Genomic DNA, 20082 nt, shown 5'->3' with positions numbered 1-20082 from the left:
CGCCGCAGTTCCTAGAGTACTTTTCCCCGGAGCAGATTGGCCAGCGTGTTGTTTGGCCTCGCCCCTCAAAGCGAGGCGCTACAGGAGGCTTGAAGATCATTGGTGGAGGCGGATGCCCCTCAAAAATCTGAGCTAACTTCCTCTTGATTGGTTGGAAGCGGCACTTACTACGTGGCGGATTCTGACTGTGGAGAGAAAGGTCCCAACGGAAAGGGGAGAGTGGGAGGTGAGTCCCTGGTGGCCGGGAGGCGGCCGGCCTTCATGGAGTTACCGCTGTGGTTCTTCTAAAGCCTGGTCTGTTTGGAAAGGCAAAAGAAGAGCAGGAAAAATGAATGACCGCCCAAGACGTGTCGTTCCTAGAAGGGGAAGGGGGACGATGCTGCCTGTGTTCGCGACGGTGCTGGGAATCACAGCTTGTTGGAGATGCTGGTGACCTACAGTGATCCAGTCTACGCGACACGCCCCCTTCCTCGTTATAAACTATAAGGAGCTCAGGTCCAGTGCGCTTACGTACTTTGTCTAAAGTCACAGAGCTGCTTACTTACAGAACCATGACTTGAATCCAAGCCTTCTGACCCTGGTCTGCCATACTTTGTAGCTCACTATAGGGCTAAGAAAGAGAGAAAACTGCAAAAGCCCAAACTGGAGAAGAGCTGAGTGTTCAGCTAAGGCACTGGAACTTTTCATGCAGCAGTTAAGGACACCCTGAAAATTTTTGAGCAAATGAGTGAAGTGGTAAGAGTTTTGGTTTAGGAAGATGGATTCCTCGGAAGTGTTTTCCAAAAGAAGAGCATCAGAGATGATGAGACTAGCTGGGAGGCTCTGGCCCCATCAAAATTCTGAAGATTTATTTTTAAAGGTACTGACATACAAACATTTTTGTTTTTTCTGTCCAAAAGCAAAACAAGCAAAAACCGCGACTTCCCCCTCCACCTCCCACCACATTTCGTTGTTCTTCAGTAGGGCAAAACTCCAAATTCTTTGTCTTCGGTTCCTCTTCTCTCCTTGTCAGACAGACAACGGTCGGGCTTTTGTGCCCATAACTCCACCAGAACTGCTTTTGCTGAGGCTGCCGTTGCTAAATTCAAAAGATAATTTTCCGTCTCCATTTTACCAGCTCTATTTAACCCAGTATATCAGTCTTTCTTGTATAAAACACTTTTCACTCACTGGTTTTCATGCTTCTACCTGGGCCAAATTATAACCCTCATTACCGCCTCATTTTAACTTAATCTTCTCTTTAAATGGCTTCTCTCCAAATAAGTTTACGTTCTGAGGTACTCGGGATGGGGCGGGGGGTAAGGACTTCAACATACGAATTTGAGGGGGAACACAGCTCAGCCTGTAACACCCAGATACTCATGAGACCTGTTCCTTCACTTCCTTCAAGGCTCTATTACCTTCCCAGTGAAGCCTTTCCTGGCCACGCTTTTTAAAATTGAAAACTCCCTCACCTCAATTCCTGAACTCCTCCCCTGCTTTATTTCTCTCCTTGAATCTTAAATACTATAATTTACATATTTTTTTATTGTCTGTCTCCCTCCACTCCTATATAAATTCCGTGAGCATTTACTCATTGATATATTCACAGAGCCTAAAATGGTGCAAGGTGTTTAGTTAAGTGTTGAATAAATATTTGTTGAATGAATGAATGAATACCTGAGGACAGAAGGAAAAGGGATAAAGGGGGAAGGAAGAGACTGTAATTGCTGTAGCTAGAAAGGGATGATTAAGGAAGCAAGACCCCAGAGGACCCGGAGAAAAGAAGGACTGCTGTGCCTTCCATGTTGAAAGCAGAGATTAGAAAGTACCCCTAGAGAATAAATTATTTTGAAATGAAGAGAAAATAGATGAGAGAGCTCAAACGAGTTGATCATTATCTACAAACCGGGAGGGAAGATCTGCCTAAGGGAGAGATTATAGGAAATAATATGAGGAAGGAGTCAGGAAATTAATGTGAGACGAAAAATGATTGTTGACTGCTTGTACTGGTCCATTTGAAATTAGCTAACGTACATATTTTAAAGACCTAGTCTTTATAGTTTTGTAACTTTTTCAAAAAATAATCATGGCATGAACAATTATATGAGCTAAGGAATTAGGAATCTGCTTGCCACCTGTAAATGACAAAGAAGTTTTGTTCATTCATTTATTCATTGGCCATTCTGGGAGTACCACGTGACCACGTGCATGTAATGGGAATAAAGATTGAACAAAACACATGGTTCCTGCCCTTCAGAAGCTTAATATCTATCTTAATAGTTAGGGAGACAGACACTACTTTGGTAATATGTCTATATTATTAAAACCAAGATAAGTGCTATGGTGTAAAAGGCACAGACAAAAGAGCACAGTGGTGGAAAATGTCAGGAGAGTCATTTTATACTCAGGAAAAAAAAAAACATGCAAATATTTCCATTTTGGAAAAAGAAGAGTCCTGAGTCATGGTCAGCTGCCTGGGACAAAATAACTGGGAGGGAAAAGAGAATCTGCCATTCTTAGAACAGCAATGGAGAGTCACAATGACTGCATGGGAGCCCTGGAACGTGTGAGCACCTCAAGGAAGGGGAAGAAAATTTGGGACCAGGTGTAATAGCTGATTAGTGAGTCTGAGCCAGGAAAAGAAGCTGGTGCTTTGGAACCTGAGCCAGGACTGCCCAGAACAATTCGGATTTTAAACCTGTGCCTGGTCCAGATCAGGAGAACAGGTCACAGATTTAGCATCATTAGGGTCAGTCCCTTAACAAAGGAAGTCTGTATCCGCTGAGATTGTATTTGGTTGTAATTAACAGAACATCCTGCCAGATAATGGCTGAACCGAGGAAGGGATTTATTTTTCTTACTGACACCACAACTCCACAATTGTTTTATTTAGTCTTAGGCTCCTTCCATTTTTCGTCCTTCGTGTACGACTTTTGTTCCTGGTGCTTGTCATCTCATGATGACAGGATGGTAACCCCAGCATCATTTCTTTATTATAGGCAGGGAAGAGGGGAACCACAGAAGACATTTACTGCCTGAATTTGCCCTCTAGCAGAGAACTTTCCTGAGAACCCCAAGTAGAGGACTTCCACTTATATTTCACAGGTCAAGATCATGTCAAATATTCACCCCAGGCTGCAAGGACAACGTACTGCCGCTGGGAATAAAACTGGGGTCGTGCTATTGAGGATGAAGGCAGGAATTTGTAATCTGCCTGATCGAAGGGCAGGGCATGTACAATAAGCTGTTCTACTGAAAGTGCACGCTTGGATAAGTTTCAACAGGTTCATACACCACAGTCGAGATAACAGAATATTTTCATCATCCTCCAGTGCTTCCTCACATTCCTCTGAAGTTGAGCCCTCCTTTCACCTTCCATCCCACCAGGTAATCACTGATCTGTTTTCAGTCACAGTGGATTTTCTAGAATTTTTAATTAGCTTAATCATACAACATATACTCTCTTTTTTAAGTATATATATATATATATATTATTGAAGTATAGTAAGTTTACAATGTTGTGTTAATTTCTGGTGTACAGCACAATGCTTCAGTCATATATGATCATACATAGATTCGTTTTCACATTCTTTTTCACCATAAGTTACTACAAGATACTGAATATAGTTCCCCGTGTTGTACAATATAAACTTGTTGTTTATTTTATATATAGTAGTTAATATCTGCAAATTTCGAACTCCCAATTTATCCCTTCCCACTTCCTTCCCCCACTGGTAACCATAAGTTTGTTTTCTATGTCTGGGAGTCTGTTTCTGTTTTGTAAATAAGTTCATTTGTGCCTAGTTTATACCAGAGGTCCTTCCCGTTGAAATGTCCTGAGTGTCCATCTCTACTCCCACCAACCCCCAATTCAAGGGCCGTAAATTTCTCCTTTATGGTGTACTAGAAAATTCTTCCTAGCCATTGCAAGTTCATCTCAGCTGCTCGCAGCTCTACTGTGGATGATGGCTACTTCATCGTAGTCACTGCCTGGAGCTCCTGGGCACAGCCCCTGGATAGGAGGCTGCTCTCCACCTCCAGGCTCCCGCTGAGAATTTACTCTCTGAATCCACCTCATAAGACCACATGTGCTGATCTAACTTTACCAAAAGGTTGGGGTAATTAAGGAGGAAAAAGTGGTGATCATTTTGTAATGAACAGAATGATCAAATCACTGTTAATGCACTGTTGTAGGTCAATGATACTACAATAAAAATAAAAAGTTAAATAATTAAAATAAAAAAATTTAAACCAACTATTTTTAGACTTGAATAAATAGTAAAAAGTCATGTTTTGGGTCATGAAATCACACAGTTTTAGACATACTTAAAGTCATAAATCAGAAGCTTCCTAAGTGTACCAGGTGTTGAATGAGTGACATGAAATTTAGAGAGGCAGGTATAGCTCAGTGGTAGAGCGCGTGCTTAGCCTGCAGGAAGTCGTGGGTTCAATCCCAGCTACCTCTATTAACAAATAAATAAAATGTATTATTGAAAAAGAAAGATTTCAGACCACTTCTTTGAGGTACTGATTAGCTTATGGATTTCCGGGTATTTAATAAATTTGTCAGAAATTTTTTAAAAAGAGGAAAGAACCCCCAAAGTTCAACCCATCATAAGGTCTCTCACATGCATTCCTCTGTTCATAACCTTGCTCTCCCCTCATTTTCCTCTATCTCGGGGATGCCTTACTTTTGCTAATTTTTCCTTTCCTGCCCACAGGAATTGGTCTTAGCCCCAGATTCGCTGTCTTTCCCCTTGCGTTGGTCAGCTATTGTCATAATAATCTGCACAACTAATCACCCTAAAACTCAGCGGCTTTCAATAGTCATATATTCTTCCCTATGGATCTGGATATCAGCTGGGGCTTGGCTCCAACCCGAGGTGGCTCCAGTCTAGTCCACTGGCAGAGTGAGCTACTTGGGGCGTGTTCTTTTCATGGCAATAACGAAAATGCAAGAGGGAAATCCACCCACCACATGCATATTTCAGGTCTCTGCTTTTATATGTCTGCTAATATCCCTGTAGCCAAAATGTGATAGCCCAGCCACGTCCAGAGTGAAAGGGCCGGGGAGCACACGTCATGCACTAAAAGGCCATGCGTAGAGTGGGAAGGTGACATAAGGGAGAGGACCTGTGACCATTCATTCAGTCTACCACACCCATCATGAGTATTTGTCCCCTTATCCTAGTGACTGAGTCCAGACCGATGCCTGGAGGCTTCACCAGGACGGTCACTGATAATTATGACTCTTGAATTTGCACAGTCCAGTCCAGTCCTGGCCAGATCTGCATGATCCATTCTGGTCCTCTTGGAGATCTCTCCAAAAGTGGGATTTGCAGGCATGTGTGCATGAGTGCCGAACCAAATCCCTGCATATATACCCACATGTGCAAGTATACATGTGTTTGTGTGCGTGTGCACGTCCAGTGACGTACTCCTTTCATCCAATAATAAGTTTAGTCTCAGATATTTGCTACTTAATTCTTCAGTATAAAAAGGATTTTCCTGACTGCTTTGTAAATTGTAAAGAATCCTATTTCATGATAGTATCAGGACTTTATATTATGCTGAGAAATATCAGTGCCTTTTCTTCAACCTTACCTCTTCTTCATCATCAAACCTCTGTGGGCTAGCCAAGGATAAGAAAGCTGCCAGGAGCTGCATCTCTGTACCTCCCAGTGTCACACTCCCTTAAATGCACAGAAAACCTTGCACTGGAAAATTCTCACTCAGGGGCTCCATGGCTTTCATTTTCTGTCTGGGGTAAAAGGAAGGAGTGATTTTATTCTTCCAGTTACATGCAATTCTTCTAATTTAGGAGGAAATAGAGGCACTGATTAGCACTAATTTTGGAACATCCAGTGACTTGCTGTGTGCTCTGGGGCAATCTGCTTCTAAGTCTCACGGCCTCTTCTGTGGTCCCTTGGGCCAGGAGCCCTCAGCGGTCGCTTGCACCGGGGTCTCCCTTTGGTCATTTCAGTTCCATTTTTATATAAAGTTATGCCTCTTTTTTCTGTAGAGAATATTTACACAATTCTGCAATTAAAAAAAAAATCTAAATATGTAGCAGTAAGTAAACACGAATACAAAGGCTCACTTTACATCACTAACCATAGATGAAATTATTTCTCACATGGGGGCCACCAGCATATGCTTAAAGGTCAGCAAGTATAAAATTTATATATATATATATATATATATATATATATATATATATATATATATATGATTGTATACATATATATAAATTTTGTGTTTTATTTGCATGATTTTTGTATATGCATATTATATACGTATAGCATATATAAATGTGCACAAAATATAAGCTTGTATATATATGAATATGTATATGGATGTATAAGGTAACTGAAATAAGCCAGTCACAAAAGGTCACATATTATATTATTTCATTGATATGAAATTTCCCAGATAGGAAAATCCATAGAGGCAGAAAGTAGTTTAGTGGTTGCCAGGGGCAGGAGACAGAAGAAAGTGGAGAATGTTTGCTAATGTGTACAGAAGTTCTTTTTAGGGCGATGAAAATGTCCTGAAATTAGATAATGGAGGTGGTTATAGGACTCTAAAACCACTGATTTGTACACTTTAAAGGGGTAAATTTTATGGACTGTGAATTATATCTCAATAAAATTATTATTTAATAAAATGAAAAATTAGTTCTTTGAAATTAAGAATTTAGTGCCTGGGTGTAACAGAAGAACAGAGAATTAGTGAACTCAAAGATTTCTTTTTTGTTTTGTTTTGTTTTGTTTGTAGGAGGTAGGTAATTAGGTTTATGTATTTATTTATGTATTTAATGGAGGTACTGGGGATTGAACCCAGGACCTTGTGCATGCCACGTGTGTACTCTGCCACTGAATTCTACCTTCCCCCCGAACTCAAAGATTTCTCAGGTGAAAAAATATACAAATTGGATCACAAAAAGAAAAAAGAATGGAAAAGAAAAAGAAAACCTATGAGAGCCAGAGAACATTATGAAGAAGCCTATACAGGTGTAATTGGATTCTTCCAGGAGAGAAGCAATAGCAATATTTGAAGAAGTGAGAATTTTTAAAAATTGGTAAAAATAAATAAATAAATCAAGCTACAGATTCAAGGATTTTTATGAACCCCAAGCAGTTTAATCACAAGAGGAAACCACAGGTAGGCCTATCATAGTGAAACTGCTGAAAACCAATTATCAAAGACACCATCTTAAAAGGAACCATAGGAAAAAAATATCTATTGCCTTCAAAGGAGCAATAGTAAGGTTGCAGTTACTTTCCGATTGACAGAGACATGACGTTGTTAAAGAGCTGGAAGAAATATACTGGCAACTTACAATACTCAGTGAAAATGCCTTTTAAAAACGAAAACAATAACAGACATTAAGAAAAAAACCAAAAAAATTGAAAGGACTTGGTTGCCAACAGACTTAGAGTAAAATAAATACCAAAGGGAGCCCTTCAATAGAGAGAAAATGATCCAAGATTGAAAGCTGAAAAGGAAGGGCACAGGAACTAAAGGGTATTGCAAAGGATAAATTTGGTGATAAATATAAATGAAAATTATTCTTTTGTAGAAAAATGCTAATGCTTTTTGGAGCTTTAAATATTACATAGTATTTAAATGTATATAATGTTAAAATGCATAACAACAGCACAAAAGGTGGGAGTGGGCAATGCAGTTAAAGGAGTCAGATTTGCATCGTCTGGGAAAATAAAGTACTAATTTATATTGTATTAGGTCAAGGATGTGTGTTATAATCTTAGAGTAATCACTTAAAGAATAATCAAGGTTGTCATTAGGTTAATAAGCTACTAGTAAAGATTAATAAATTACCAAGTGACAGAGGGAGGAAATGAAATGATAAAAATATGTGATTTATCCAAAGTGGTCAAGAAAAGAGGGGAAAAGGGTAGTTTCATTGCTGCACTTATTTATCCCTCTTTCCCCACTAACCCCTGGCAACCACTGATCTTTTTCCTGTCTCTATAGTTTTTGCCTTTTTCAGAATGTCAAATACAAGAGTGAAATTACCAGGACAGGGTGTTACCAACTAGGACCATGTTGAAAGTGACAGTGGTCTAATAAAAAAAGGACGATTCTGTCGTTTATCTTTTATTTCGTATACAAACTGTACCTCAGAATAGACAAAGGAAGGCTGATCTTTATAAACGTCTATATCTGTTCCTTCAGAGCCTAAGTGTGACACAGGAAATGACAGCACCCCACTGCGGTCGGAGTAGAGGACAATGCTGGCGACAGTGTCTTGTGATTCACCCAGACGGGACTTGGGTGGTTGGATCGCAGCTCACCTGCCCTCCCCAGCTGCCGCCATTCTCAGGTGCCCCCGTTCTCAGGGGCTCTGAGTCATTATCATGGGACGCTTGCCTTTGCTCCCACCCTGGTCCCCCCCCCCCCCCAGATCAAACACATTGGCCACAGAGGTGACTGGCCACGGAGCCCGGAGGCGTGTTTGCCTTGAGAACTTGGCACAGTCACTCCAGTGTATCCGTTATTGATTTCCATCCTGTTTGCAGATGCAGCTCGCTGGGCTCCCTGCTGGGGCCCGGTTTCCGACTCCTCTGCTCTGTTGTCCCCTTTTCTTCCCAGCATAGCTCATTCCGGTGACAGCTTTCTTGGTCCAGGTGACATACCTTTGCACAGTCCTCCTAACTTATTTGAATCATGTATCTGATGGCTGCTTCTCACCAGGCTCGCCTGGATGCTCTTCATATTGGAATGCAGAACTGTGTCATCCGCACACTCCCTGGCCTTCGACCGGTGTGTGTGTGCGCACGCGTGTGCACTTGCACTGCAGGGGGCGGTACTGGAAGACTGACTCTGTGTGGTTGCATGCTTTTATGAATATCAGCTGACCAATTCATTGCCTGTATCCCCCAGGTTTCATGCCTGAATCACTGTCCATTTGATGGACAGTCCTATGCCCAGCCTATGCCCAGTCCAAAGATGAAATGGAGTTCCCAGAAGAGCAGGCTGCACAACCATTTGGGGGACCTGCTAAATATTGCTCTCTCTGTGGGGAGGGTAATAGCTCAGTGGTAGAACACATGCTCAGCAGGCATGAGATCCTGGGTTCAATCGCCAGTACTTCCACTTAAAAAAACTCGACAAAATCTACTGTATAGACAGGGAACTATACTCAATATCCTGTAATAACCTATAATGGAAAAGAATCTGAAAAGGAATATATATGCATACATATGTATAACTGAATCACTTTGCTGTACACCTGAAACTAACACTGTAAATCAACTACACTCCAATAAAAATTTTTAAAAAAATTTAAAACCCAAGTATTTCTTTAAAATTAAGAATCTGTTTAGTGTCTCTTACTTTAAAAAAAAAAAACCTCTCTCTCTTTCTCTCTCGCTCTCTCTCTCAGAACTCTAGTCTTTGCCACCAGAATTCTCAGTGATGCCCAGCACATGGGCTGCACCCAGGCTCCACTCCTCGCTAGACCCTGCCACCCCAGTGGCCTGGCACATGGGCGATGTGTGCCCACCGCCCGGGGAGGCTGCCCCGTCCTGCATTCATGCTCCTGTCCATCTCCAGGACTAGCAGTTGTGTCCGGAGATTCTACGAGAAACACCCAATGGTTTTCTGCTCAGCTCCGGCATCAGGCCGGATAGAACGGGAAAAGCCAGTGAGCACTGGGCAGTGAGTGTGCCTTTCAGGATGAAGGGCGCTCCAAACTGCTCGCAGTTTTCCCGTTTCTCTCCCTGTTCTACCGCATCCCCCGCACTCTCATGTCTCCTGATTCTGCCGGCTCTCAGGATGAGGCGGAGGGGACAGTAGGGTCTGAGGGCTAGGTGTCTGTGTTTGGGGGACACGTCCTGGGTCCATACCACAGGCTCGGAGGCCTCAGGCCAAGTGACTGGGAAGCTGCTTAGCTACACGTTTGGGTGGGAAAGTGAGGTGAGAGGGCCCTCTTTCCTCGTCTCGTGCTCTGGACCCTCAGATGATGGTGTGGGGGTTCTTGCCAGACATTATGAGGCAGCCCTCCCTCCCCTACACCGCCATCCCCGTCCCCAGTGCTTTCTCTGGTTCCTGACAGTCCACTCTCCCACAGCAGCCAGGGCGGCCTTTTTCCAGCATGAACTGCATGACATCCTCCCCACTCCTAAGACCCTCCAATGGCTTCTCTTTACTAAGAACAAATCCAAACTCCAGCACCGAGGCCTGCAAGACCACACCGGACCCGGCCCTGACCCTCGACACACTCCCCTCCGACCCTCCTCCCCCTCGTCACTCCACACCAGCCACACTGAGCCTGGCTTGGTTTCACCCACACCTTACATTTCTCCCTGCCTCAGGGCCTTGGCACTTGCTCTCTGTCTGCAGTGCTTTCCCCTAGGAACTCTGGATAGCAGCTTCTTTCTCTCCATTTGGGGCCCAGCTCAAGTGCCCCCTCCTCAGAGTAGGTGTCCTCTGACCTGATTGCATTTCCCCAGGCTTCGCTGACTCAGATTTGCAGGTGGACGCCGTCCCAGGGTGCACAGGGGAGCTTTAGGTCTACCTGCCAGCTAGTCGTGGAGCGCGGGTTGGAAGGCCTCACGACAAGCCAGGCTTAGTGACAACCCAGGAGAAGGTCACTCTGAAATCCTCTCAGACTGAGAGGGAGAGAAAAGTCCTCCCCAGGTGGGGGCCATAACCACTCCATTTTGCCTGGAACTGAGGGCTTTCATGGGATATGGGATTTTCAGACCTAAAACTAGGGAAGTCCTGGGAAAACTGGGACAAGCTGGCCATCCTATGGCCCCAGATGTCTTGCGATGGTGTCATACTTGGTTTGAAATCCAACTGAATCACTTTTGTCTACTTCGTCTTACTCTTTGTAGCTTTGCCCAGGCCATAGTAGTTAGGGTCCAAAGTAGAGCGACTACTTTTTGTGATACCTTGTATGATTTACATAGGAGGATTTGATAGGAAAACACCTTGCAATAAACACACACACACAATCTAAAACCAACTGAGCCACACAGCCTGAACGCTGGCTCTGGTCCCCAGCCCTTGGCTCAGTGTCTCTCATGTAAGGGTGATAAATAATATACTGTTGAAGCAAGTTTAACTAAGTACGGGATTGGATCACATTCAAAACCTCAGGGCCAGAGATTCTTCACAGCAGGAAACAGAGAAAGACTTCAGAACCTATATATAGCTGGTTACCGTCACTTCTGGTGACCAAATTGGTCCTTCAATAGAGAGGATGGTCTGCCCCCTGGTGGTGACTATTAGCTTCGCTCCCTGGTAAACCACAATTTGTGGTTGGTCAATTTGGGGGGAATAGATTTATAGAAGATGAGGCCTGGGAGACACCCTATGCTATGACTATATTTCTAGCCACTAAAATAGAGAAACTTGACAAAGAATATTTTTAAATGATTTGTGAATTCTTTTATAGGAGAAATCACATAATGGGATAAGGGGAAATAAAAAGAAAACTGAAATCTGTGGAATACTTGTGTGAGCTAGATATTCTATGCATATTGCTTCTCCTCACAACAGCTTTCTAATCTGGGTTATATTACATCTATTTTACAGATGATGAAATGGATACTCAGAGAGGTTAAGACATTTCTCTGAGATTAAACAGGAAAATAAAGACTAGGGCACAATTCTTTCTGGCTCCAAAGCGTGAACTCAGGCTGTCACACTGCATTTTGCCAAACACTTAAAAGACCAGTTAAAAAATTAACTTCACTGTCATATAGTTTCCATACAACAGAATTACAGGTTAACATTTTATGTTGAAATAATTACAGACTCACGGGAAGTTGCAAACCTTTTACATCTTCCCTAACCACTGTGCAACATCCAAGACAGGAAATTGATGTTGGTACAGTGTCTGCGTCTGCCCTTTTTATCACGTGTGAATTTGTGTAATCACTGCTGCAATCAGGATACAGAACTCTCCCATCACCACAAACACCCCGTAAGGTCATACTGTTTGGTGTGTGTCTCAGCCTATAGGTCATGATGCTTTGGGCAAGAAATGCCTGGGCTGTATACTATTCTTTGTGAGCCCCTGCACACGTCTCCCCTTTCAGAGCCAACGTTGCGGCTGAACTAGCCCTTGGGGTTCAGTACTATGATTACAAAACACACCTCATTGACAACCATCAGGGAACTTTGAAAAAACAAGGTTTATTGTTCATAAGTCCTGGACGGTCCACAGCGCACCTGGGGCCACACAGCAAGGTCACGGGTAGAGAGAGAGAGAAAGAGGGCGTGGAGCTGGGGTTCTGCCTTTGTGAGGGTCCAAGGATGGGTGCCTAGGGTTTCCTCAGGTTCACTCTTCTGGAAATGAAAGGCGGGAAGGGAAAAGCAGGGTTACTCCCTCGAATGGTCAGTTGTCTAGGACAATCAGGGGGAAGTTTCTAAAGGGGGAACTTCCCCAGTGGGGCAGCCTAGCTCTTTGGTTGTGTAAGAGGAAGGGTGTGTGTTCGAGATGAATGTTTGTAAAGTAAGGACCTCAGCAATCAAAAGCTTAATGTCTTGTAGTAACCTATAATGAAAAAGAATATGAAAATGAATCCATGTATTTATATGTATGACTGAAACATTATGCTGCACACCAGGAATTGACACAACATTGTAAACTTCAATTAAACAACAAACAAACAAAGCTTAATGTCAGACCCTTCTATTACGATCAAAAAAGCTAATAGTCACTTACTTCCACTACATGTACCCACCAATCCTCCTTCCACCCTTCCTAAACCTCGCCAACCAGTAATCTGTTCTCCATCTCTGTCACGTTGCTTGGCAATGTTATTTAATTGGAATCATACACTATGTGACCTTTAGAGATTGACTTTTATCCCTCAGTGTAACCCTCTGAGGTCCATCCACATTGTTGTATCAACACTTATTTCTTTTTTGTTGGTGAGTCAGTTTCCATGGAAAGGATGCGTCACATTTGTCTAACGTTTCACCCATTTTGGTTGTTTCCAGTTGTTAGTATTACAAATAAAGCTCGATGAACATTCACGTATAGGTTTCCGCGTGGACACAGGTTTCTATTTTTCTGGACTAAATGTCCAGGAATGCAACTGCTGGGTCATATTGTAGTGTATGTTTATTTTTTTTTTTAACAGAAGTAGTTTGCAAAGCTGCTTTCCAGATGGCATACCACTGTACAGTCCCACCGGCAGTGTGAGTGAGGTCCACTTTCTTCACATCCTTGCCATCATTTGGTATTGTCACCCATTTTTATTTTAGCTGTTTTAATAGGTGTGAAGTGATCAATGTGGTCTTGGTGCCTGGAAACTACGTTCGCCTCTTGGTGCGTGTTGAGCCAAAAGACGCAACCAAGCCAAAAAGCAGGAGAAGGAAGGATTTATTACTTGCATCAAGTAGGGAGAACACCAGAGATCTTCCCCAAAGCAGTGTCTCTCCAAAATGCAAAATCGGGGAGGTTTTAAGCTAAGGGTACATGCATATTCATGAAAGGGCTTGAGCAGAGGAAAAGTCAGCATAGAATTGGGGGAAAGGTTGACAGAGCCCAAGCTTTAGTTGACTGAAGTCACGAGGTTCAGAAAAGGTCAGCCCCATCATTCCTTAGGTTCTGACCAGCCTGGGGTCTCAGCACGAGTTATATCCCACATGGATGGGGGCCTGAGTTCCTGCAGAACTCAAAGATACGTGTCAGATTGTGATGCATGTCCCTCAAGGAGGAACTAAGACTGTTACATCCCTGAACTATGGTTTCTTGGCTGTTTTTCCTTTGTTCCTGCATCTTTTTGTTTCCTTAAAATTGTTAATTACTGAGACCCGTCCAAGGGCAAGCACTGTGGCCAGGCTTAGATCACAAAGTGGCTTAGGCCACAATGGCTTCTCTTCTGTCAAGAAAGCCATGCCTAGTTCTTTCTCCAGTGACCCCTTACCCTATCTACTTTCAGTCTTAACTTGCATTTCCCTAAGAGCTAGTGATGTTAAATAATATTTTTGCGTGCTTATTTGCCTTCAGGACATCCTCTTCACTTAAATGACTTTTCATGTCTCTTACCCATTTCCTCCTCGGGCTCTTTTGCTTCTGTTTTTGTTTTACTGTTAAGTTTTAAGCATTCTTTATACATCCTTGTCAAACAATAATAATCAGTGTTGAGGCTGCAAAGAACAAAGAGCTTTCCTGGGGGTCTTAGGAACTACAGTTCAGGAGATGCAGATTCAGGTAGAAGAGAAAGAACGTTCTTTCGAGAAAGAGTCAGTGGCTTATAAAGGCCAAAGCCACCAGATTGTTAAAATTGTCTGACAAGAATAATGATTGGCTCTGAAGCAAAAAGCAAATATTTGTCCTTAAGGGACAGGCTATCACGAGTTACTTAGGGTAACGGTCTGATAAGTTATCTTGAGCTTCTGGAACACTGGGTGCCTGCGTTAAAACAGTAAGTGGTCAAAGTTCAGATTCCATCTGGTTGAGACAGGTAAACGCCCCACTTCCTCAGTGGTCCCCCAGCTCCATTTTAGAGAGCTCTCTTAGCAATACCAACTCCATTTTGATTTCCCTTTCACATTCTAGATACATGTCCTGCTTCAGACTTGTGGTTTGCAAATATTTCCTTCCAGTGTGTAGCTTGTCTTTTCATCCTTTTCGTCATTAACAGGGTCCTACACAGAGCGAATGTTTTTAATTTTTATGAAGTACAATTTATCAAGTTTTTTTTCATGGGTCATGATTTTGGTGTCATGTGTAAGAACTCTTCACCAAGGCCTGGGTCCTGAAATGTCTCTCCTATGTAATTGTGGGACTGTGATACAATAAGAAATATACTTGGTCTTCATCTATGACTCCTCCTGACACAAAGCTCCTGAAACCCTTGTGATTCCCTAAGTGCGAAGGGCTAGAGGAACGTCTTTTGTTATAATATTTGGTTTTTTGTTCCCAGCTCCTGAAATAGTCCTAGAGCATAAAGGTGAAAGAGGGGTCTTGAGTTATTCATTCCAAGCCCCTCCGCACCATAGCCTGAGTTTATATTAATGAGGTGACTTTGGAAAGACCCTAAGGATGGGGGGTGCAGGTTGCCAGGGGAAATAACCATGTGATTACAAAGTTGGAGTTTTCAGCCCCAACCCCACCTCAGGGAAGGGGAGAGGGACTGGTGACTGAGTTTAACTAACAATGGCCAATTATTTAATTAATCGTGCCTAAGTCATGAAACCTCCATAAAAATGCTTAAAATAAGGGGTTTGGAGAGCTCCCAGGCTGGTGAACATGTAGAGCGGCTGGTGTAAGCAGACAGGGTACGGGGTCCCTTGGAGGAAAACCAGAACCAGGCATGGGTTTCTTGACAGAAGAGAAGCCATTTTGGCCCAAGCCACTTTGCCATCCAAGCCTGGCCACAATGCTTGCCCTTGGACAGGTCTCAGTGATTAACAATTTAAGGGAACAAAAGAATGTAGAAACAGACGGAAAGCAGTCAAGAAACAACATTTTAGGGATGCAACAGAGTCCCAGGTCCTCCTCAAGGAATAGACATCACAACCTGATACTTATGTTTGACTTCTGCAGGAGCTAAGGCCCCCACTTAGGTGGAGGATGGTGACCGCCTGCTGAGACCCCCGGCCAGTCAGAACCTAAGGAATGATGGGGCTGACCTTTTCTGACCCTTTTGACTTCAGTCAACTAAAACTTGGACTTTGTCAACCTTTGCCCCAATTCTATGCTGAATTCTTCACCACCCAAACCCCTTCATGAATATGCATGTACCCTTAGCTTGAAATTTCCCCAATTTTGCAGTTCGAGGAGACACTGCTTTGAACAGGATTTCCAGTGTTCTCCTTTCTTGCTGCAAGTAATAGCAAATCATTCCTTTTCCCATCTTTGGCTTGGTTGTGTCTTTTGGCTCGACACCCACCAGGAGGCAAACCGTGTTTTGGGGTAACACTGGGAGAATGGTAACAGGACAAGGAAGCTCCAAGCCCCTTCCCACATACTTTGTCCTACATGTCTCTTCCATCTATCGGTTGCTAAATTGTATTCTCTTATAATAAACTGATAATCTAGTAAGTAAACTGTTTTTATGAGTTCTGGGAGCTGTTCAAGCAAATTATCAAATCCAAGGAGGGGGTTGTGGGAATCTCCAAATTATAACCAGTTAGTCAGAAGCCCAGGGACTTTTGATTGGCATCTGAAGGGGGAGCTGCCTTGTGGGACTGGGCCCTTACCCTGTGGGGTTTGCACTGACTCCAGGTAGATAGTGTCAGAACTGAATTTATAGGATTATCCTGGATCATCCACGTTGTGGAAACACAACGGTGGCACATGGTGACATGCAGGTTGGTAAAAGAATTTACCAGAGATAAAGTATGAGAATAAAAAAGGAGTTGATTAGGGGTGTGCTGCCATACACAACAGCAGGCCACACAGATGAGAGGTGCCTGCGTGAGCCCCGAGGGCCAGTTGTTGGGGTGTTTTATAAGGTTGGACCACAAGATGCCTGATCGGCTTGTGCACGAGTCTCTGATTGGCTGTAAGTGAGGTAAGAGGTTTAGGCTCTGTGAAGGGTGGTGGGGTTTATGACTCTGATAAGGTGGGCTTGAAATGAACCAGCCTGAGCTACTGTGGGATTAGGCATGACCTAGGGCTATTAGTTTGTTGAAAACACACCCAGTAAAGAATGTATTTATCTGTTGAGGGATCACAGGCAGACATCTGAGAGCCCAGAAATGGGGGTAATTGGACTTTGAAGGACATCCGTTGGCCCGACAATCCATGTGAGCCAGGAGTAATCGCAAAGCTCCTAATAAAAGGGAAGCAGGAGATTAGGGTGATCAGTAGGAAATGTGACCCTCAAACCAAGATGTTGGAGTGATGTAGGAAGGAGCCATAAGCCAAGAAATGCAGGCCACCTCTACCCATTAGTGACAAAGACAGGATGAAAAATCGAATCTTATAACTCAATTCTTCATTCTTTCCATCACATCATACAGTTTCTATATGATGTCATAAATTAAATCAAATGTGTTGACTATGTTAAATCATATTTTAATATGATTTAATATGATTTGATACAGTTTGATAGACTGTAACCCACTATACAACTTCTGGGTTGCACTGAAATTTTAACATGCTGATTTTGTCCATCCGTCATCCAACCCATCCAACCAATCACCCATCCCATTACCACATACTGAGTGCCTATCTTGTGCCAGGGTAAAGCCTTGAAGATACAGACATAAAAGATGCAGGCTCAAAGGAGAAAAAAAGAAAAAAAAAAAAAAAAAGAAAAAGATGCAGGCTCTCACTTCTGAAATCAGGGAGCTTGCCCTCTAGTGGGCAAGTATAAAAGTGTGAAAAGTAGTACCGTGGTAAGTTTATTCAGTGAATGAGGCCTGAACTGGGTCTTAGAGGATGAGGCGGAGTTAGCCTGATGAACATTTAAAGCCTGGAAAGAAGGAAGGGTTGTAGAGAGGACATTCTAGGCTGAGGCACCTGCTCTTGCAAAGGCTTGAAGACATCAGAGAACACAGTGCCCTAGGGAAAGTCTGTTGGACGGCGATGATTGGTGTGCAGGGACTGAAATTCTGTACAGCTGAAGCTGAAATGTGGGGTTGAGGCATGAAATGTCTGTTATGCAATCATTGAATCATGCTTTAGGTATTCACTGCCGACCATCTGCATGTCAGACACATGGAGGATACTGAAGGGGAAAAGGCAACTTCCCTCTTCTCAGAAGCACTATTTTCTACAGAGGGTAGATGACAAACACAAAACTAAGCAAACGAATGATCAAGGGAAGTTCTAGGATGAAAGTAAACAATGGGTAAAGTGATAGAGGATGAGGGGGGAACCCAATTTAGATGGGGTGGTCAGGAAGACTTCCCTGAGGAGGTGGGTTTCAGCAGAGTCTAAAGAATAAGATGGAGCTGGCAATGCAGAGACGAAGGGCAGAGGGACTGGCAGGGTAAATAAGGTGGTGGGAAGCCCCAGTGCAAATGTCCTGAGACTCGGGGTGGGGGATTAAGAGGAGTTTGGCCACTAACTTTTGCTCCAATAATGTTTTGGTGGAGAAGCCCAAATGGGGGAGAGACTGCCCCAAGAGGATGTGGAAGAGGCCACAAGTTTGCCTAAGGAGGCCTTCAATTGCAGAGATGAACTCTACTGAGGATCCGTGTATTCTTTCCTTGGAATTTAGCACCAAGTTCTTCCTAAAACCTAGGAGTCAAATATCTCAATCTCTTATAACTTTTCCTCCCGTAGGCCAAGGTGGAGGTTGTCAGACCGTCAATGGGTGAGTGGAGTGGGATCAGTCTCGAGGCTGTGGAGAACAAAGAGCTTTATTTGGGGGTCTTAAGAATTGTAATTTGGTAGACATAGATTCAAGTAAAACTGAAACAGTGTTCTGGGGGAGAGAAAGAGCCAGGAGCTTATAAAGACAAAAGCCACAAAGGTTGTTCACGTCTGTGATTGACTCTGATATATAAGCAAGGAACATCTGTCCTTTAAAGAATAGGTTATCATGAGTTACTTTAGGGTAAGGGTCTCAGTAAGTAGATAGGCTGTCGGGAGTCATTTTCGGGTAAGGACCTGATAACTACCCTGAGTTTCTGGCAGATGTTCTGGATGCTTGCTTTAAGACAAACTGGTCAGCTTGGATGTGCATAAGTTACACTTCCTCAGTGGCCTCCTGGCTTCATTTTAGAGTGCTCTCTTACCAATACTGACTCCATTTTGATTTTCCTTTCACAAGGTCCAGGGACTGACAGCTTCAGGGGACATGGCAAAGAGAACCCAGGTGACATGGGCAGTAACAGTGGCCTATACCGGGCTTTGCACACAGAAGAGGGAGAAAACCTGAAGTGAGTTTGAAAGTGATGAGTTGATAGCCAGCAGAAGGAATTCCTTCAGCATGGGAGAGAAGACCTCCAAGTCATCAGTAGGCTGAGGTCAGTGCTAGCTTCCTGCCTGTAAAATGGGTACAATAAAAATTCTCCATCCCTTACTGTTCTCTGTAGAAACAAATAAAGAAAAAAGCCTCCCTCATAATCTACTTACAGAAAGGGTTAAGTCACAACAGTGCAGTCACCCACCAACACTATGCCACCCTGAGGGCAATTCGGGATGGAGGAAAAATAAAATGATGCATTCTGTGTCTCGGATACACGCCCTTAGATAGTTAAGATGCATATCTATGGGAGAATTTCAATGACCCCAGATTCCTGTACCCTCCAAAACTTAAGAAAGCACTAAAATCATTAACTTGAGATTTTTTTTTTTTTTTGTGATTAGCAGTCACCTTTTACCAAGATGTGTTTGACTACACGTATTTCCCAGACAAAAAAATTCATACACACACACACACACACACACACACACATACTGGCTCCTCTCCTACCTCTTGGGAATAGTTCCACAGAACTATCTGACAGGCTACCTCCCAGGCTATAGTCCCCAGTAAGGCCCCAGAATAAAACTGACACTCACTGCTCTTACATTGTGCGTTTTCCTTCAGTCGACATCTACAGCAAGACACTTTACAGGCAGAGAAGGAAAGGGAAAGCTGTTAAGCTCAGTGAAAGTCCCCTTCAAGCCTACAAGGGTTGCAAGCTTTCTGCAGTCCACACGTATGGGGGGAGGAGGGGACATGGGGGGAGGAGGGAGGGGTCCGGGCTCCGTACGGAGGAAACCGCGCCATCCAATGCTGCAGAGTGGAGAACATTCAAGGCTGGGCATTCTAAATTTGTAGTCCTGGGCCTGCGGGGGTCTAAGGTTGGACTAATAGAGCCGGAGACCCCATGTATTTTTCCCTGGGGAGTGAATAGATCACTCCCAAAAGGACGTCTCCAGAGAAGTAACTGCACTGAGGTCTCGTCCACGGCCACGTTCTTACTTCTCGGAAAAACAACAAGGTCAGATCTAACACAGCCTTCTCAGATGCACAGGCAGAAAGAAAAATCTCTACAACTGGCCCAACAGCGGCTATTTGGGCGACGCTAGCCGACGCGCCAAAGTCCGTCGCAGGAGATTTGCGCACTCTGTTGCGGAGCATTGTGGGGCTGGTAGTCCAGGCTGGGACGCGGCTTCCGGCCACTGAAGCCAAGGAACTACATTTCCCAGAAAGACTCGCGTTG

General features: G+C 43.6%; 1 long non-coding RNA gene across 1 annotated transcript; it reads left to right on the top strand.

Moving 5' to 3' along the window:
• The first annotated feature begins 121 nt into the window (after positions 1-121).
• On the top strand, positions 122-9257 carry LOC116660389. The gene is made up of 3 exons (XR_004315889.1): positions 122-859; positions 2982-3369; positions 8182-9257. It is a non-coding gene; the product is annotated as an uncharacterized LOC116660389 (long non-coding RNA).
• The last annotated feature ends 10825 nt before the right edge of the window (positions 9258-20082 follow it).

This window comes from Camelus ferus, chromosome 28 (genome assembly GCF_009834535.1).
Source record: "Camelus ferus isolate YT-003-E chromosome 28, BCGSAC_Cfer_1.0, whole genome shotgun sequence".
In the NCBI taxonomy this organism is placed as follows: Eukaryota; Metazoa; Chordata; class Mammalia; order Artiodactyla; family Camelidae; genus Camelus; species Camelus ferus.
Note: the sequence above shows the minus strand (reverse complement) of the source record. Positions and strands in the feature narration are given on the sequence as shown.